Genomic DNA, 18,769 nt, shown 5'->3' with positions numbered 1-18,769 from the left:
GTAAGAAATTACCCGTTACCCGCTACCCGTTTCGACACCCCTACAACCAACCATTCGGCTCGAAACATGCTTTTCCAGTATACCAGCTCTAACAATCTCCCACTTATACACAAAACAAGATTTCAAGTATACCCGACTGTCAAACTCTCCCACTTATACTGAAATCAAATCAGGTCTAGGCTCATGATGTATCGAACTACCAAACCAATCACACTACATATAAACGTTTTGCCCAGGGAGGCATTTGGGAGAAGATTAGCATGGTTGTTCTATAATACAATCTTGGTAATCTTAATGTCTCCTCTACATAATTTATCCTTAATAATGTAAGTATTCTTCTCTATGCTTGCTAGCCATGAAGATTAGTGATTCCCTTGAGTTAGCCACTTAACTAGAGTAACCACAATAAATTGTACTCCCTTCGTCCTAACTAAATTGAGTCAACTTTTAGACATAGAGATTAAGAAATTATATTAAAAAGTAGGAGATATGAATAAATTAGAAAAAATAAAGAGAGAATAAAGTACGTGATAGAATGTAATAAGACGATTGGATGTTTTGTTTTTTGTCAAAAAAGGAAATGACTTAACTTAGGTGGGACAGAGGGAGTAATGCTCTTAGCATTCTCAGAATCATATTCAAAACCTTTGAAAAAGTTTTAGAGCCACACAACTAACTTAGTATCGTTCGAATGAGCCACCCATTTTAGCATTTATCTGCTTTACACTCCTCCATATTTTAGCTCTATCTCCTAAGGTGAATATATATAGTCAGAGGCAAAATCAGAATTTTTATGCAATGCGGCCCAATTTTTATAATTCTGACTTCTGAGGCATTTTTCGGACTATGGTTAATATTTGCAAAACATTTTTTAGTATGGTTAGAGGATAGAAACAGAAATAAGAGAGAAATTATTTTTCATAATAAAAAGTAAACAAAAAGTCATGTTTCTAATAGGAACCAAAAACTAGCCTTGCAAAAGGTCCGAAGACCGAACCCACAACCACACTTGCGCTATCGGTTGTATATGCATTAATATGTAATATAGATATATGGAGGGGCAGATCTTGCTACAATGAGCATGGGTTCAAATCTCATTGTTGTCGTGTAGTTGCTTCCATTTCTCAGGCACAAGTGTGAGGCCTTGGGAGATGGGCTTCTGACAGCCAGTGGGTTAAGGCCTCCCTCCCCCTTAACGGGCTATTGCGTACACCGATTGAACCTCTCACATGATGTTGGGCCAGAGTGTGGGGGCTGCCAAGGCGACGAAATCGCCTTTTTTGCTGCAATGTAATATAGGTATACAAACTGAAAATCCTGGGCCCAGTGGCCCCCCAAGTCTCTACGTAGCTTCACCTCTGGTTAGAGTGGGTAGAGTATCAGAGTCTCACGTCTAACAAGATATTCTTGTTTTTTTTCAAACAATAAGATGTCATAGTGCCAAGAATACCACATTATGCACCTTCAACTTTGTTGTACACAAAACTCTCTTATCAAAAACATAGTAGTGTACATTACTTGTGAAAGAATTCTCAAAAAAACAAACTTTGAGTTTCTGATTAGTACTACATGACTTTAAAACCGGTCCCCTGTTTAAGCTAATCAGAACTTTTGCCTTTTCAAGTATCATCCTATCAACAAAATTGATACCGCATCTCATGTTAGGTCATACTATAAATGACTAAAGGATCAAGTCTGATCGATTCATCTCTCAGTAATGACTAAATATGAAATTGCATTGATAAAAATAAATTTAATAACCAGATTAAATGAGAGGTAAAAAAAGGGAGAGTGACGACGAACTACTATATCTCGAGGTGCAACCGACAAAGTATAACTAAGCTGTGTTTCTCACAAAGAGACTTTACATTGGTATGCCTAAGATGAGAAAGAAAGAAAGAAAGAAAGAAAAACAAAGAGACGCTTTTTTTCCTTTGTATTAATCACCTAGATGGGGTTTCTGATGGTTGACTGTTCAATGCAGAACTCGAAGGTATTGAAGGCAAGTCGTCGTTATCATGAGAGGTTGATCCGGCCCACTTTGTCTCTGCATTAGATGGTTCAATGACATGAACTGCACCATCACTCATGCCAAGTGCATATTGATTTGGATCTATTGGATGTGCTGCAATAACTATGGGGAACGGATTGGTGTTGCTGCACATGAAGAGATATCAGCGTGGCTTAGTAAACATGAACTTGTAAACTAGGATCATATATCTTGTATTAGGAACTGCATTAAGCAGTGATTGGCTCTCATATGATTCCTACCAAAGATAAGGAGAGATCCGACCTAAATGAGAGCCACTATTGAAGAGGGTAAGGCATCAACATGGTTCAACAATATAATGTATCTCTTTCAATTTTGCATACCTGGCTGATGATATATAAGCAGAGGGTGCTATCCGGCATCGAATCAAACTGTCAAAATCAAAGATTCCAACAACACCATCACAAAACCCAGTAAAAATCGATAGACCATTGCAGGAGTATATAGCACTTGAAATAGAAGAGGAAAGTGAATCTCTAGGATACCACTGCAGTTGAACATTACTTGTTTATGAATTCTCGACCATTAAAAAATGCATCATCATATTAGCATGGAAAGGCAATTGAGTGATTGACAATGGACGTTATTGACCTAGCTTTAAACTCAACTAAGTATACGAACTTTCACTAGTGAACCCCATTTATCATTGTCGTAACATGATCTATTAGTAACTAAAAGATAATTTGAAATGCTACCATATGTGGATATAGATACAGTCCAGGAAGAGAACAACTTTTCATAACAATGCTATTGGTAGTGTTTTACCTGCATATCACTAACACATGTCAAATATATGTGACTTAGGCACACACAACCTGAGGGGTATGAAGTCTCTAGTTCATATTATAATGATGTTCCAACAATGTCACACATGTAAACTTCCGTTTGCTTCGAAAACTATGCTTTCACCTATTTTGTGAGGAACATATGCAGTAGATGATGCATAAATTGCAATTATTCAAATAACTGCTTTGTAAAAATATGCTCCCTCTGACCCATTAGAAATGAAACATTTTTCTTTTTGGGTTGTCCCATTAAAAATGAAACGTATCCTAAAATGGAAATACCATCATCTCTACTTTTTCCTGCTTTCTTACTTTATTCTCTCTTCATTAATTCACAAAACAACACTACTTAAAATACAATGCTGAAAAGCAAACGTTTCATATTTAATGGGACGGAGGGAGTATAAGAAATGAAAAGAAGAAAAACACTAACCGAATGTAAACAATCAAGTTGAGCATCATAAATAGCAATTTGACTTTCATGAACAACCAGTAGACGAGATTGACTGTTATGGAACTGAACCCTAGTTTCTCCAACCAGGGTAGCTGGGTGACCGGGAGGTGGTTGTATTGGCCGTGATTTCTTCTTCTCCCATCCATCAATGCTCCACATGCACAGCTGAAGTCGAGATTGAAAAGTAAGCGTACAGGTTTACATTTACAGATAACCCGTTTCCTATTAAGTTAACAATAATCTGAAGAAATCTTAAACATAGATAACTAGAACATAGGTCAAAACAAGTCTATGATGGGCAAGACTTGCCTGAGCATCAGCTCCAGATGAGACCAATATGTTCAAACTCTGAGAAAATGCAAGCCCTGAGATCCTTTTCTGATGACCCTCTAGCTTTGTTTTAACCAATAATGTGAATAGCATTTGACAAAATTTAATTATTAAGCAATTAGTCAGTAACTCCATACGATTAGAAAAAAGTAAGCATCATGTGCAAGAATATCATACTTCATCATTCAGAGATTGGACATGATGAGTTATTATATGCATATATAATATGCATTCAGAACAAATGATTCCTTTCCATAATTAATCTACTCCTTTAATGTTTAAAAGTGAAACGGAAGTAACAATTCTGAACCGAAAATTGCTAAGCAAACAGCCCATCCTAACGCCTCAAACAACTTCTGTCTGTTTCGATAAACTTTGCTTCAAGACCTTATCAGAATTTACAACATTAAAAGACCCCACCCCAACACTCTTGCATAGTTGTTACAAGGATGGTAACAGATAAATTAGATTTCTTATATGCTATTTTAAGCACCTCCAGCATTGGGGTTTTCCAAAGAATTCAAAAGATCTCATAATCTCTTTAACGACTCATTTTGTCCTTTTAACTGAAGAAAACGGACAGCTAACTACCTAAAATCCTCTGATTAAAGATAGATGACCAAACGGTTGGCTGAACAACAACAATAGGCAACAGTCTGTGCCCGGATCTAATGCATGATTATAAATGCAATAAGCAAATGTATTATTTCCTCTTAAATCTAGCACACTCCCCAAACACAATCAAGATACTTACCTCATCAACTCTAACATTATAGATCTGTATCGTGGAGTCTTCCATTCCAATAGCAATAATATTGTTGTCCTGAGGATGAAATGTTGCAGCCGGAGGCAGTGGCATAAATGTTGTCATGACCTGACCAGAATTAGTAATAAAATCAGTTGTCTAGCATATACAAAGCACATTCATATGGGACATAGGAAGTCTGATAATTACAAGTCTGGGAAAAACTCAAGTGAAATATATTAGCAGACCTTAAAGGTCATCATGTTGAACAAGGAGACTTTTCCTCCTGATGCAGACATGACATAGGAATCATTCTTAGACAAGGCAATACAAGCAACAGATTCTTCAGCTGCTTTGGAATCACTTGCATCATTAGCATGGGTGCCCCATTATTTGGTTGCCACAACTGATGCACACTAGAGGCAGAAGACTGAAAATAGACATCATATCATTTAAATTAATTTCAGTGAAGAATGCTGTGGAAGTTTTATTACAAAGGACATGATTCATTAAATTCTGACTTTTCCAGATGGATTTCGTTCATTGTGCTGCCACTTCCACAGCTTATGAAGAGCATTAGAAGCCAGTGCTAAGATGGCTAAGCCAGAATTTGTATACAACAACCGCACGATCTGTAATACATTATTATGAGATTAGTGACTACCTTACAAACCAGAATGGGGTAACAAACACATTAAGTCTCAACGAACCCAAGGCATATATTAACAACCAAGAGCAGGCTTAGAAGCATCAACTGGGGTGCAAATTCAAGTAGATGAAGATGTGTCCCAATTAGTGTCAAAACGACGAAAAGGAAAATCGACCTATCCCCTTCACCAAGCACAAGGAGGTGCTCATAAAGCTAATTATTTGGAGAAACTCCTCAAGGGTAGCAATGTGGCGACGGTGTCATTTGGGAAAGCTAATGTCGAGGTGATCGATCCGGGAGGGAGCTCGACCAACCTCACATAGTGAAGTAGATGGAAATCTTGGTTTTGTGATGCGGAGGTGGCATCATTCTAACTGTAATAGAGTTCGTTAAGAGTAGATAGGTGACCACTCTAGTTGATAGGGAGGCCCTCATTGTACTCTAAATGGTCTTGGCGATTCGTCACTTTTGGGTCCGCCTTAACCCTCCACCCTTGGGGTGAGTTAAAAAAACAAAAAAAAAAAAACAACCAAGAGCAGGCTCCACAAAGTGCAGATGCAAGGATGACCAAATTGAATATAAACCAAAACAACGACCAGTTTCCTAATAAGAATATTCAAGCAAACATTCTTTCAACTTAAGGAGATCACATGTCAGATGAAAAAATGTCCACTTGACTTACTTTGCTAGGTGTCAAAGGGGCGGGCAATTTTAGAGTCTTAAGTTGAGATGGGTCATATACATCAGAGGACTTTGATTTTTTCAGTGTTCTCAAGGATCCTCGGTTTTACATCAGCTCCCCTGCTGCTTTCCATACTAGCCTGTAATTTTATCCTAGCAAAATGAGCTGCATATTCTCGACTATCCTCACGGATGAACAGAAAAAACTAACTTATCAATTCAGAAAAGTGAAATAGATTGTCAAATTAAGATTGGGACCACTACCAGAAGGGACATTGGCTGATGGACTCTATCGCTGCGCTTAAGTATGGGGATTACTGAAGTAGAAACACTAGCAATGGGACCTAATGGGCTAGCAATAGTAGGCTGCAGAATAGGAGAAAATGAAGCCATAATACATTAAGTAAATAGTCGGCTGAAGAATAGGAGAGCTTGGAACTGAAATACATTGAAAGAACAAGCTAGTAAGAAAAAACTAAAAACTACTTTGACATTCGCTTTAGAATGACCATGAGCACCATCAAATGATCTGCTCTCCAACATTCTTAACTTGCGCTGCCCGTCAGTATTAGCCAATATCTTAATTTCATTTTCGCTGGTGGTAACAGCCAACAATGAACCTTCCTTATTGAATCTTAGTCTCGGGCTTGCCTGCAAGTACAGTGCAGACCAATTTAAGCTTTCTTATATCAAGGTAATAAGGACAGCAATCTGCAAGATGCAATAAGCTAAAGAGTAAAGATACTAACTGGCAATCCACCATCAACATCGGTATAAGTAAGGATATTAATGTTATCCACATCCCAGAATTTTATCTGAAACTCATCACCAGCTGCTAAGAAACGGTTCCTTGTAGTGTCAAACTGCGCACAACACCTAAAGAACGCTTCCGGAAACCAGAATATGTCCTTTTAATGGTTCCTTCACTCTCATCCCATTCAACCAGGTGAGATTCACCTTCTTTACTGGTTCCACAAGAGAAGAGCCTGAAAAGAGTTTATAATCAATACACATTACACAGGTGTGAAAGATAAATATTGTAGTCAATAAAACATGGGAGAAAAAAAAACTGTATCATTGGCAAACTGTGAAGTAAAAAGAACCTTGTATACAGCAATTTAATCCCAAACTTTTCTACTTAAAACCGTTCATTATTACTTCCTCCGTCCCTGAAAAGTATGAACTATTTCCTTATTTGTCCGTCCCTGAAAAGTATGAACATTCTGATTTTGGAATAGTTAAACAACACATTAACCCTACAAATAATTTTATTTATAACTTATACCATTACACTACACTACTAATGATGCGGAGCCGACTCTCCAATAACACTACTTACACCACCCTTTATCTCTCCCCTACTTTATCAATTACTATACATTAAAACTCGTGTCGAACTAAATGTTCATACTTTTCAGGGACGGAGAGAGTATTATTTTTTTGTTACTAATGAAATACTTTGAATCAAGGGTGAAGTTTCATCTCTATGAGCCAAATTTTTCCTCAGACAAGACAAATGTATAAATGCAAATTAACTTTTCCACAACAAGATTTGTTTTTTGCATTAAGGCTTGAAGATTAAAGCTCTCAAGTTGTTCATCGTGAATTCAAACATTGGTTCTTATTTATTTATCAAATTTAATTAGTATGTTTTCTCAATTTATGGTCTGTTCAGTCTTAATTATAAGTAGTTCAATTTTTTTTAGATTCCAGGGTTTGTATGATCAAGTGATATGTTGTCAAATACAATTGATTCCAACTTGCCAGTCAATATGTGGATTTGTGGTTCTTGGTGCTTGAGTCCATGTTTAAATAGGGCTTAATAGCGATTTATGTCCCAACTTTCACATATTCCAAACAATATGATCGTTTTTTCATCAAATGTCCGCAACTTTAAGCATTTTCCAAAAAATGTACCGCCATACAAAATCCAGTGATGGTAAGCTAATTCATAGTCATAGTGCGAGGCACAATTTATTTCCATCTTGGCATATAAACAAAATTGGTTAAGCAAAAAAAATTAAGAAAGGTTAATAGTATTTTGGGTCCCCCACTTTTAGAATATTGCGGAAAGTGTCCCCATCTTTCAGCGTATTCAAGAAACTGTCCCAACTTTGAAGAAAAAATGAAGTTGGGGAAACAAAACACTATTAATCCTTCTTAATTTTTGTTATAACAATGTCGTTTGATGTGTTGAAGTGAATTTTTCTAATAGTGGAAGTGTGGAACATTTTATAGAATAAGCTTAAAGTTGGGGACATTCCATTAACTACACTAAAAGTTGCAGACATAAAACACCTTTAGCCCCTTAAATATAGTTGGTGTGGCGATGATGAAGCATAACTTAGTTGATGAGAAGCTTCCCTGCCATCCAATAGGTTGTGGGGTTCGAGTCATCAAGGGGGTATATGGGCAGCCATTATCGATTCTCTTCTGATTTTTTTTTAAAAAAACCTTTAAATAGTTGGCCACTATTGATGCATGGTATTTTTTTATGCTTAGCGGGTTTAATTGCTCAATGATCTCCAAGTACACACAATATGAATATATACACGTATAAAGTTTTAAATCTTTGTGAGATTTAAGGAATGAGTTAAGAGTTTTTTTAAGATGTAACGAAGATAGAAATTATATAAATCAACTTTCATTAGACTTGTCGAGAGAGATTGTGGTTTTGGTTGTGATCCTCCATCTGAATTAATACGTTGATTGTAGTTTCTTTTGAGTGAATACATTCTCTAGGATCTGCTTTCTATTCTTAAATTTTATCTGGCTGAGTTTTTATCTGAATTAAATTGAGTTAAGTTTTTTTGAGTTTATTTGATTGGTAGCCAGTTAGTAATCATAACCCCATAATTTATCTAGGATATTAAGTGTGCATTTATAACTAGTTGTTTTTGTGACTTCAACCATGTGGATACAATACTCTACTTGCTAGCTGACTACAATAACACTGTTGAGTTGCACTATTATATTGTTAGGTCCTAGGAACTAGGAAGTTACTGATTACCTAGCAAATGGAAAATCCATAGCACATTTGGAGTCAATAACTAGAAATTTGATGATGTAGTTGGTGCATTTGACATCATTTATGTCATTTTCTAGTAATCAAACTATCATTACTTGCTAGTAGTGTTTGAGATCTTAAACAATAAATGTTGGGGAAGACAGAAGGGACAAACAAACAAAGAATTTGAAAAGTACCTGGTACCATTAGCACTATAAGCCATTGTCGTGCACCACAGTCCAGGGGCACCATAATTAACTCTCGACCCCAACGAATCATACAGCCATGCTTTTATTTTCCCATCAATTGCGGTAGAGAAAATAAACTGCATACAAACTAGAATCAGTTCTACAAATGAATAAGACCCCAGGGCAATTCATTTACTACTCAAAAAGTACAAAATGAGAAGGAAGATAGGCATCTAAACAAATAATGAACCTGAATATTCTCTTTATAGTGGGGACAGACTGAATATACAAGAGCTTCATGACCTTCAAAAGTATACTGCTTACGCCCAACTACTGCATCCCATATCTGGAGGCAAAAATGCAAAATTACTTGTATAAATCAAGGGAACAAAATGGTGGGAAACTAATAGTAAAAGCACTTGCTACCTTAATTATCTTATCATCCCCACATGTAACTATGCAAAGTTGCTTATTTGGATGAGCTAAAGCAATATCATTCACACCACCAACATGAGCATCAATCAATTTAGCAAAATTATCAGTAATTGCAACTCTGAACTGTTCTCAAGGGGAAGTTGGGAGGATTCCTGACCTCTAAATGCTGTCTTAATTCTCCAGCTGAATTGTAGGTATATATCTGAACTATATGCTTGGAAAAGGCAACACCACGATGATTGAAGCAAATAAAATTATCAACAACTAAACAAACAAGTTTAATGAAATGTAGAATTTAAGTTCAAGATGGTAACACGGCAATCTCGTATACCAAGTAAACCATGCGCAAAAAAGTGAAAGAGATTCTCACATTTAATATTGACAGGTCGATACTGATGTAGGTTTGATTGTCGATACATTCATGATAATTCATAATATTTATTGGTCGTATAATTTCGAGATATGACCCATCTGTCAACATGAAATAAAAAGTAACGAAATTACAATTATGTATAATCTTTATTTTATATTTAAATCTACGTTCTAAATACTTGAAAAAGATTCTCGTACTTATATCGACAGAGAATAAATTAATGTACGTGCGTCGCACGGGTAACTAGAAACAAATAGGTATGTTTAATTAGATGTGCTGTCACAGTTATATGTATAACTAGATTTGTTGTAATAGTTAAATTAAAAATTAACACCGCCTCCATTCCCTCATAGTTGAGCTGAAACTTTTCGACAGAGAGTTTAATAAATAAATATTTAGTGTGTTGAGTTAAGTAGATTGACAAAAAAAGGTAAGAGAAAGAAAAAAGTAGAGAGAATATAGTAGAAAGTGGATAAAGTAGTGTAACACCCCAACTTTTTCTACCTTTTTTAATTGTTCTTGAAAGGACGACATTTGTGTACCTGGAAATTTTTCGCCTTTGTTTCTTTTGTCGAGAGAAGGATTTTACAAATTTGGACTTTAATTATTATTCTTTTACTAGCTTATTTGAAGCCATTTATTAAGAGCCCAAAACATATTTTTAATATTTATTTTGAAGCCTAATTATTCCATAAGAATTTATTAACCAACGCCCAAATTTATGTTGCACAAAATATGGGGATGAACTGCAGTTCTCCACCAACTGAAAAAGAGGAAAATCGTTCCAAGTAATCTCAACAACAATCCGAGATTTTTCCTACATATACATATCCCCCATGATCCCACGTTCGGCAGCTTTCATTCAAAATCACAAGCCACCCTCAATTTCTCAACTTTTCCACAAATTTTCTCACCTTTTTCAATCCAAAATTTTGAAGATAACCGATGACAGTTGACAGCAGCCGCGTCGGCAGTGGCGGCGAGGGAGACACTGACGAGAAGCAGGGGCTGACCGCGACGGCGGCGGCGGCTTCAGTCTGGCATCACGATCGACAACACATAGATCGCGAGGGGGAAGGCGGAGAACAGTAGATCTACGAAAGAGAAGAAGATTTCGGCAGTCTGCGGTGGTGGCGTTTTGATCAGCAGCGGCTGACCGATCGATACATCGGCAACGACGGTGCGCAGAGCGATTAACGGCGGCGGCTATTGATGCAAAGGAGCAGTGAGAGACAAATTAGGATTTTCGATTTGTAGGCGAAATCTGGTGGAGCGATGTGAGACCGGACTGGAGATGATAGTGCGGCGGCAGCTTGCACACCGGCGAGTTGTGGAGGAACATGCAATGGCGGTGCTGGAGTTTCACGGCGATGATGATGGCAACAAGCATGTTGGTGGAGAATAAGAAAGGAAGAAGATCGGCGGAGGTGGAGCTGACCGTCGAGCTCGCCGACGGAGTTCGGATTGGAGACAGTAGCCGGTGACAGAGAGATGAGATTGTGCTCTGTTTTGGGGATCTTTCATTTTTGAGGAAGTAGATAGATGACAGATAGGATGAGAAATGAAAATTTAGAATAGTGGGAGAAGAGGGAGAACACGAGAGCAATGCGATGGTAGGCTTATGGTTCTGTTTAGGTAGCTGGAAGTTGTCAGTTGGATTATTAAGTGAGAAAGTTAAGGACGTTGGCCTCTTGAGAAAAATTAGATGGGAATAGAACAATTAAAGTTGGGTTATGCTAATTGATTTCTTGGAAAAGATATAATGATGAGAAAAACGAAAGAGACCAGAGGAGTAACATTTTGGGAGCTCGAATGGCTGGCCAACGTCGCTGCGACGTCTCTGGTGACCTCAAAATAAATGAAAGAGAAGGATGAATACGATGTGCTAGAGTCATAGAAAATTTTATAATTTCCTAAGAGAGATTGAAGGGTAAGATTTATACATGCATGCTTTGTTTGAATTAAATTTATTTATCTTAAAGTCTAATTTTTAGCATATTATGTTCTTTCAAAAAAGGGATGATTTTGCGTGCTATTTGAGAACGGAATCGAAAGACGAGTTGAGGATTTAAGCGGACGAGGTGGGCTTTCTTTTTAAATAAGGACTATGTTCTAAGTATGTTTATTTTTAAATGGTGCAAAATATGTTTGTCATGCCATATTTTTGTGTTGATGTGAGACCTATCTGAAGTGGCTTTTGCCATGTATGGTTAATCGAATTCGGGTCTAACTAGGGAATGAGTCCCTACTCAGGATGGTGTACACCCAGTAGATCGTACGCTATCTCTTTGAGTTGGCCGGTCTAGTGACTTGGAATGTGGCCACATTCCTTGTCATGTAGTTCAGATATGGTATGGTGATGTTGATGATGTTGAGGTTGATGGTGATGATGATGTTGGTGAAATATTTTAGTGACTCGGGCCCTTTCAAAGTTAAAACCCCGAGGTCACTCGTTAATGGCATGATAAATTTTTTTTATAAAAATGTTTTCGGCATGAGTCCACTGAGTGCATCAAGTACTCAGCCCTGCATTTGTTTTAAAAAATGTGCAGGTTGAGCGGTGACGAGCGCGGTGGATGTTGAGCATAAAAGTGAAGAATGTCTATCAAATGTACAGACTATGTTGTGTCTTCATACATAGCATTATTCTACTCTCGAATGCTTCCGCTAAATAGTACTCCCTCCGTCCTGCTTTAGGAGTCCCGATTGAGTCGGACACATGTTTTAAGAAAAAAGTGTTTGAGTGTGTAATAAATAAATATAGTAGTGGATGTTGGGACCCACTTTTAATTGAGTGTCCAATAAATAAATGTTATAGTGGATGTTGGGACCCACTTTTAACACTTTTTTATTAGTTTTAGTGGATGTTGGGACCCACTTTTAACACTTTTTTATTAGTTTTAGTGGATGTTGAGACCCACTTTTAACATTTTGTAGGTATTTTTTATTAATTTATCTCAACCGGGACTCCTAAAGCGGGACGCCCAAAATTGATCAACCGGGACTCCTAAAGCGGGACGGAGGGAGTATTTCTTTTGAGCTCATGTGTTGAAGAGATATTGTTCTTTTTGAGTTGTTGATTGTTGAGATTTTATTCGAGCTATTCCTTTTATTCTGAGCTATGGTCGAGTTGTGTTGTTTTCCCCTTTTCTTCCCCACTTCTTTAACCCTCCCCTAGTCGCGATCAACCGTGTTTTCTATCCTTAGAAAATGCGTGCGTGACAAGTAGATATAATAAAGTAAGAGAGAGTAAAGTAACAATGAGAAAAAGTGTTTATTTTTACTATATACGGAAATGACTCAACTATGAGGAAACTTCCCAATATAGGAAAATAACTCAACTAAAAGGGAACAAAGGGAGTATACAAGTATACCATGCGCAAAAAATGTGAAAAAATTTCTCACACTTAAAATCGACAGGTTGATACTGATGTAGGTCCATACTGGTGTAGGTATAATTGTAGATACATTCGAGAAAGTACCTAATATTTATAGACAGACACACGCTGAAATAATACACCAACCAGAAGTGTAGACATGACCAATAGAACGAGGCACGGAATAGATTGCATTTACGAACCGCTTGTAACGAGCTGCTAAGAAATTGAATGTTGTGTTATGTGCATAGATAATGATATTGGAGAAAATAATGTTAAGGAAAGTTTTAGGCACATAGGCCTAATTGTCTTGTACGGTGTAGTGATCTATATAAAACTAGTTGATCGGTCGATACGAGGATGATGAATAAAACTAAGTGAACAACGAGGAATGGAGTATTTAAATATCACTGCTACAATACGACAATCGTGGCAAAAATACGAGGATACTAACAAGGTAAATACCATCAACTAAGAGAGAAATGTTCGAGGCGAGATATGTAGAGTAGGAAAAACAATCGAAAGAAAGAACGTGTAGTAGCCCCACCACCTCCTCAACTCAAGTAGAGAGTTAGTAACATTATTATAGGAATTTTCGTATACGAAGAAAATGGAAGGAATTTTGGAAGAAATATTTAATGTATGTTGAAAACTCATGTTGGATTACCTTTCGTGACAAATCGACAATTGTAATTTACAATTGACTAGGAGTCATGATCAACCCTAGATATCTAAGACAACATACAAAATGATGACTAAGGAGTTGGAAGAACTCAAGATGTAACTGCAAGAATTGTAAGACCTGGGTTTAATCAAATTCAGTTTGCCACCTTGGGGTGCACCAATACTATTTCTTAAGAATAATGACGGAACGCTGAAAATGTGCATAAATTATCGAGAGCTGAACGAGATAACACTTTATAATACATTTCCACTACAGACAATAGATGATTTATATAATTAGCTTCGAGGAGCTAGTGTCTTTACGAAAATGGATTTGATATCTGAATACCATCAATTGAGGGTTCGACAAGAAGTTGTACCCAAGACGGCTTTTCGAACTAGATATGACCATTTTGACTTTATAGTGAAGCCTTTTGGACTAACAAATTCCCCTGTTGTGTTTATGGACCTTATGAATTGTGTGTTCCAGCCATACTTGGATAAGTTCGTTCTAGTTTTCATAGCCGATGTACTTATCTACTCAAAGAACGAGGAGGAACATGAAGAATGCTTGAGAAACACTTTGGAGACGTTAAGGGCCGAGAAGTTCTATGCTTAGATTAGTGTGAGTTATGGCTTAAGAAAATATATTTTTCATGGACACATAGTGACTGCGAATGGAGTTCGAGTGGATCATGCGAAGGTGGAAGTTGTACAAAAATGGAAGTGACTGACCACACCTAATGAGATTCGGAGTTTCTCAAGACCGGCTGGATACTATCAGAGATTTATCGATGGATTTTCTAAATTATCAAGGCCAATGACCTGACGATTAAAGAAGAGGATTAAAGTAAATTGGGCACCGGAATGCGAGTCGAGTTTTTAGTTGTTGAAAGAGAAGTTGACCACTGCACCGATTCTCGTTGTGCCGGAGCTAGAAACTAATTATGTGGTGTATACGGATGCATCGAAGGTGGGACTTGGATGTGTACTTATGCACAATGGGAAAGTGATCGCGTATGCATTAAGGCAGTTAAGGCCACATGAGTTGAACTATCTAACGCATGACTTGGAATCGACAGTAGTAGTACATGCCTTGAAGATTTGGAGACATCATCTTTGTGGAGTTCGTTGTGAGATATACATGGACCATGAAAGCCTCAAGTACTTCTTTGAACAAGAAGATTTGAACATGCACCTACGTAGATAGCTCGAGTTGGTAAAGAATTATGATTGCAGTATAAACTACCACCCAGGAAAAGCGAATGTAGCGACTGATTCCCTAGGTAGAAAGTCTCAACCTCAATTGGCCACTAGTCTGACGAATGAAGAGAACCTGATACGAGAGTTCAGTAGGATGTGTTTAGATATCGTGAGAGCACCCGAGACAGTGGAAGGAACGATCGCTACCTTGATGGATTCTGAATCCAAATTTGAGTTATGAAGAGGAGCCTAAAGCTATTCTGGATCGAAAGGTACAAGAGTTGAAAAATAAGTTTATTGCTTCGGTGAAGGTTTAGTGGAGAAATCATGGTGTTGAGGAAGCTACGTGGGAGTTAGAAGACAAGATGAAGGAGAGAAGTACCCGAAACTGTTCGAATGATCTAAGCAAATTTCGGGACGAAATTTTTGTGATGGTGGGTAGATTGTAACACCCGCCTTTATTATTACCTTTTTCGTTAAGATTTTGTTTTGAAAACGAGCAAATGATAGACCTTGAGTAAAATATTGTCTTTGTTTTGATTGGTTGCAATTGGAAATAGTGAATGCTTGAATTATTGTTGGTTGATCGTGTAATGGAAGTAGTCGACAAGTTTGACGCGATATTCATCGATTGATGAAATCGGGTGATCGTTTACAAGTACTTGGAATAACACCAAAGTACTAAAATAAAACACCACGATTAAATTAAAGTGCAAAATCAAATATTTGGGCCTATCATTTTTATCTATCTTGTTTTAGCCCATTTATCCTATTGCAATTGGGCTGCTTCTATTTTAGAAATTTATTCCTATTTTTCCCACTTATTTTTATCAGTCAAATATAATTCTCTCCCACACGGTTTTCTCCCATATCTCCATGTTCCCTGAAAATCTCCAACTGAAAAATCATATCTTTCTTCCTCCTGTAACGCACGCAGCCATCTTTTCCTCACACATTCTCCCATCCAAAAATCAGAGAGAAAGACTCCAGAGAGAAACCATCTTCATGTAGTTTCTTCCATCCATCAAAAGGTTGAGAATTCAACAGAGAGAGAGTAGAAAGAAATCAGTAGATTGTGAAATACCTTCCTGCAATTGAAATCGCTCCATTCCAATCAGAGGTAAACTCTCTTTGACTTCATGAATACGAAATCTTCGTGTAGTAATACTTTAGCAAAACTCCTTGATGTCACAGTGTGAAAGGATAGAACCGAGAGAGAGTCGTGAATTCAATTATTCCTGTTGTTCTTTTCGTTCCAAAGGTATACCCATTTATCTCTAAATTCTCTGCATCCCATTCCATGACATAGTTTCCTACACTCACGATAGTTCACAGGAACAGATCTGCTGAATTTCTTGAAACTGTGTTTTGATAGTTTTTGTTAAAGCCTCGATCTTTAATGCTATTAGAGGTTGCCATTTTGTTTTCTCCATACTTCTTCTGCCTGCCCATTAATATTTGAAATAGAATTACTAGAGAAGTCAATAAAAGTTTAGAATAGAAAAAGGGGAGGGGAAAACTTACCTGATGCGAACGGGCTGGGCAGTGGTGTCGACGGACAACGGCGGTGACGGAGAGGCCGTGACCGCAGCAGCGGCGGACGACGGCGTGAGGCGGCGCCGATTTTGGAACGAGGGAGATGAGCTTGGTGCTTTGAGATGTAATTTGCAGAAGTAAGTTACAGATAATTTTGAGAGATGAGAGTCGAGATTGAGGTTGTGCTAATTGTGAGAAATTTTGAGAAAGAATAGTGAGAGAGATAGTGTTATAGTGGAGGAGAAATTTGAGGGAGATAATCTGGGGAATATTGCTTACATTTTTTTTTTTTTTTAATATTAGTGATGGGTTGGGAATATAATAAAAATACGTGCGTTTGGGTTTGGGGTATATATATTAAATTCATGTATATTTCGTTTATTCTGTATGGGTCTGCGACTACTTAATATTCTTTTCCTTCTGGTTCTAATGTGTTGGGCAATAAATTGTTAGGCCTATTTGTTTTTAGTTGGGCTTAGTTAATTGTTGTTGGGCAAATTTTTGAGTAATGGATTAAAGCTGAAAAGGACGAGGATTTCATATACTCCCTCCGTCCCATAAAAGTTGAGACAAAACTTTTGGGCATGGAGATTAAGAATTTATATTAAATAAATAGGAGAGATGAAAAAAGTAGAAAAGATAAGAGAGAGTAAAGTAAATGATGGAATAAAATAAGAGTGATTAGATGTTTTGTCTTTAGTTAAAAAAGGAAATGACTCAACTTTGTTGGGACGGACTAAAAAGGAATACGACTCAACTTTTATGGGACGGAGGGAGTATATGTTTTCTCTATGAAAGAAAGAAAGAAGATATTTTGAGCACACACACATAGGATGCATGCATCGTTGTTAAATTAATTTATTATGCAAAGTCTAATTTTTGCATACGATGTTATTTCGAAAAGGGTGAGCTTGTGCACGATGTTGGCGGTTGGAATAAGAAGTGATTGAGGAGTAAGTTTGTGAGGTGGTCTTTCGTTTTAAATAAGGACTATGTCCCAAATATTTTTATTATGTGCAAGGAGGTGAAAATGTTTGTCTTGCCATGTTTTGTATTTGAATGAACCTATCTGAAGTGGCTATGCCATGCATTGTTAATGAATTTGGGTCCCAGTAGGGATGCAAACCCTGCTCGGACTGGTGTACACCCAGTAGACCGTGCACTATCTCATTGGAGTTGGCCGGTCTAGTGACTTGGTTCGTGGTCGACGGACGGGGAGGATGTTGAGCAGAGTTCATGGTTAAATATGGCTTGGTTATTATTGTTGGATATGTCGTGTCTTCATACTCGGCATTTTTCCGTGTCTTGAACGCTTCCGCTAGGTGTCTTTTCTTTAGAACGGTCTGATCATTGAGAGTCAAACTCTTTTCAAAATTATTTACTGCCAAATTTTTATTTCCTTAAAGTTGGTACTTTGTTGAGTTGATACTATGTCTTTTCCAAGTTATTTCAGCTATTTAAATATTTTGGTAAAAATGTATGTTTCCCTTTTTCTTCCCCGTTTCTTTAACTCTTCTCTAGTCGCGATTAACCGTGTTTTCTATCCTTAGAAAATGCGGGCGTGACACAAGTATATTGGAACAAAAGGGTACATATGTATAATTAAATGTGTAGTAATATGTAAGTTATAAATTACTAATAAATTAGTAAATCATGTGCACGAAATGTGAAAAACATTCATATATTTAGTCGATACTGATGTAAGTCGATACAGGTGAAGGTATGATTGTCGATACATTCGAGATAGTACTTAATATATATTGGGCGTTTCCAGACACGACACATTTGTTAATAATAAATAAAAAGTAATCGAAATTATAATTATATTTAATATTTAGTTTTACATAAAAAAAACTATGCTCTAGCAACATGAAAAATGTTCTCGCACTTGTATAGACTGAGAATAAATTAATGTTCGTGCATCGCACGAGTATGTGGAAACAAAAAAATTACGATTGTTTAGATTTGTTGAAATAGTTATATGTATAATTTGATATGTTAAAATATATAAATTAATATATTAGTAAACCATGCGCAAAAAACGTGAAAGAAATTCTCACATTTAATATTGACAAGTCGATACTTATGTACTTTATTCTTTTATTTTTCCTACTTTTTTCTCCCCTATTTATTTAATAAAAATTTAATCTTAAAAGTTTTGTCTCAACTTTTATGGGACGGGGGGTATATCACCCCATACGCCGGTTTTTGCACTTTTTTAAAGGGCCCCTCTTTTGGGTGGGATGTAAAATCCCTACCGCCCATTTTTCTATTTCCTATTTTGGTATTTAGT

The 18,769-nt window shown here is 37.0% G+C and overlaps 1 long non-coding RNA gene and 1 pseudogene across 1 annotated transcript; one reads left to right on the top strand and one right to left on the bottom strand.

Annotated features, from left to right (window-relative positions):
• Positions 1–1,943: 1,943 nt before the first annotated feature.
• LOC125220382 lies at positions 1,944–9,743 on the bottom strand (annotated as a pseudogene).
• Positions 9,744–15,761: 6,018 nt separating this feature from the next.
• LOC125224286 lies at positions 15,762–17,680 on the top strand. Its single transcript, XR_007176849.1, has 3 exons — positions 15,762–16,060; positions 16,135–16,201; positions 17,381–17,680. It is a non-coding gene; the product is annotated as an uncharacterized LOC125224286 (long non-coding RNA).
• The last annotated feature ends 1,089 nt before the right edge of the window (positions 17,681–18,769 follow it).

Source organism: Salvia hispanica, chromosome 4, assembly GCF_023119035.1.
Source record: "Salvia hispanica cultivar TCC Black 2014 chromosome 4, UniMelb_Shisp_WGS_1.0, whole genome shotgun sequence".
Taxonomy (NCBI): domain Eukaryota; kingdom Viridiplantae; phylum Streptophyta; class Magnoliopsida; order Lamiales; family Lamiaceae; genus Salvia; species Salvia hispanica.
The sequence above is the reverse complement of the archived record's forward strand: the minus strand, read 5'-3'. Positions and strand labels throughout refer to the sequence as shown.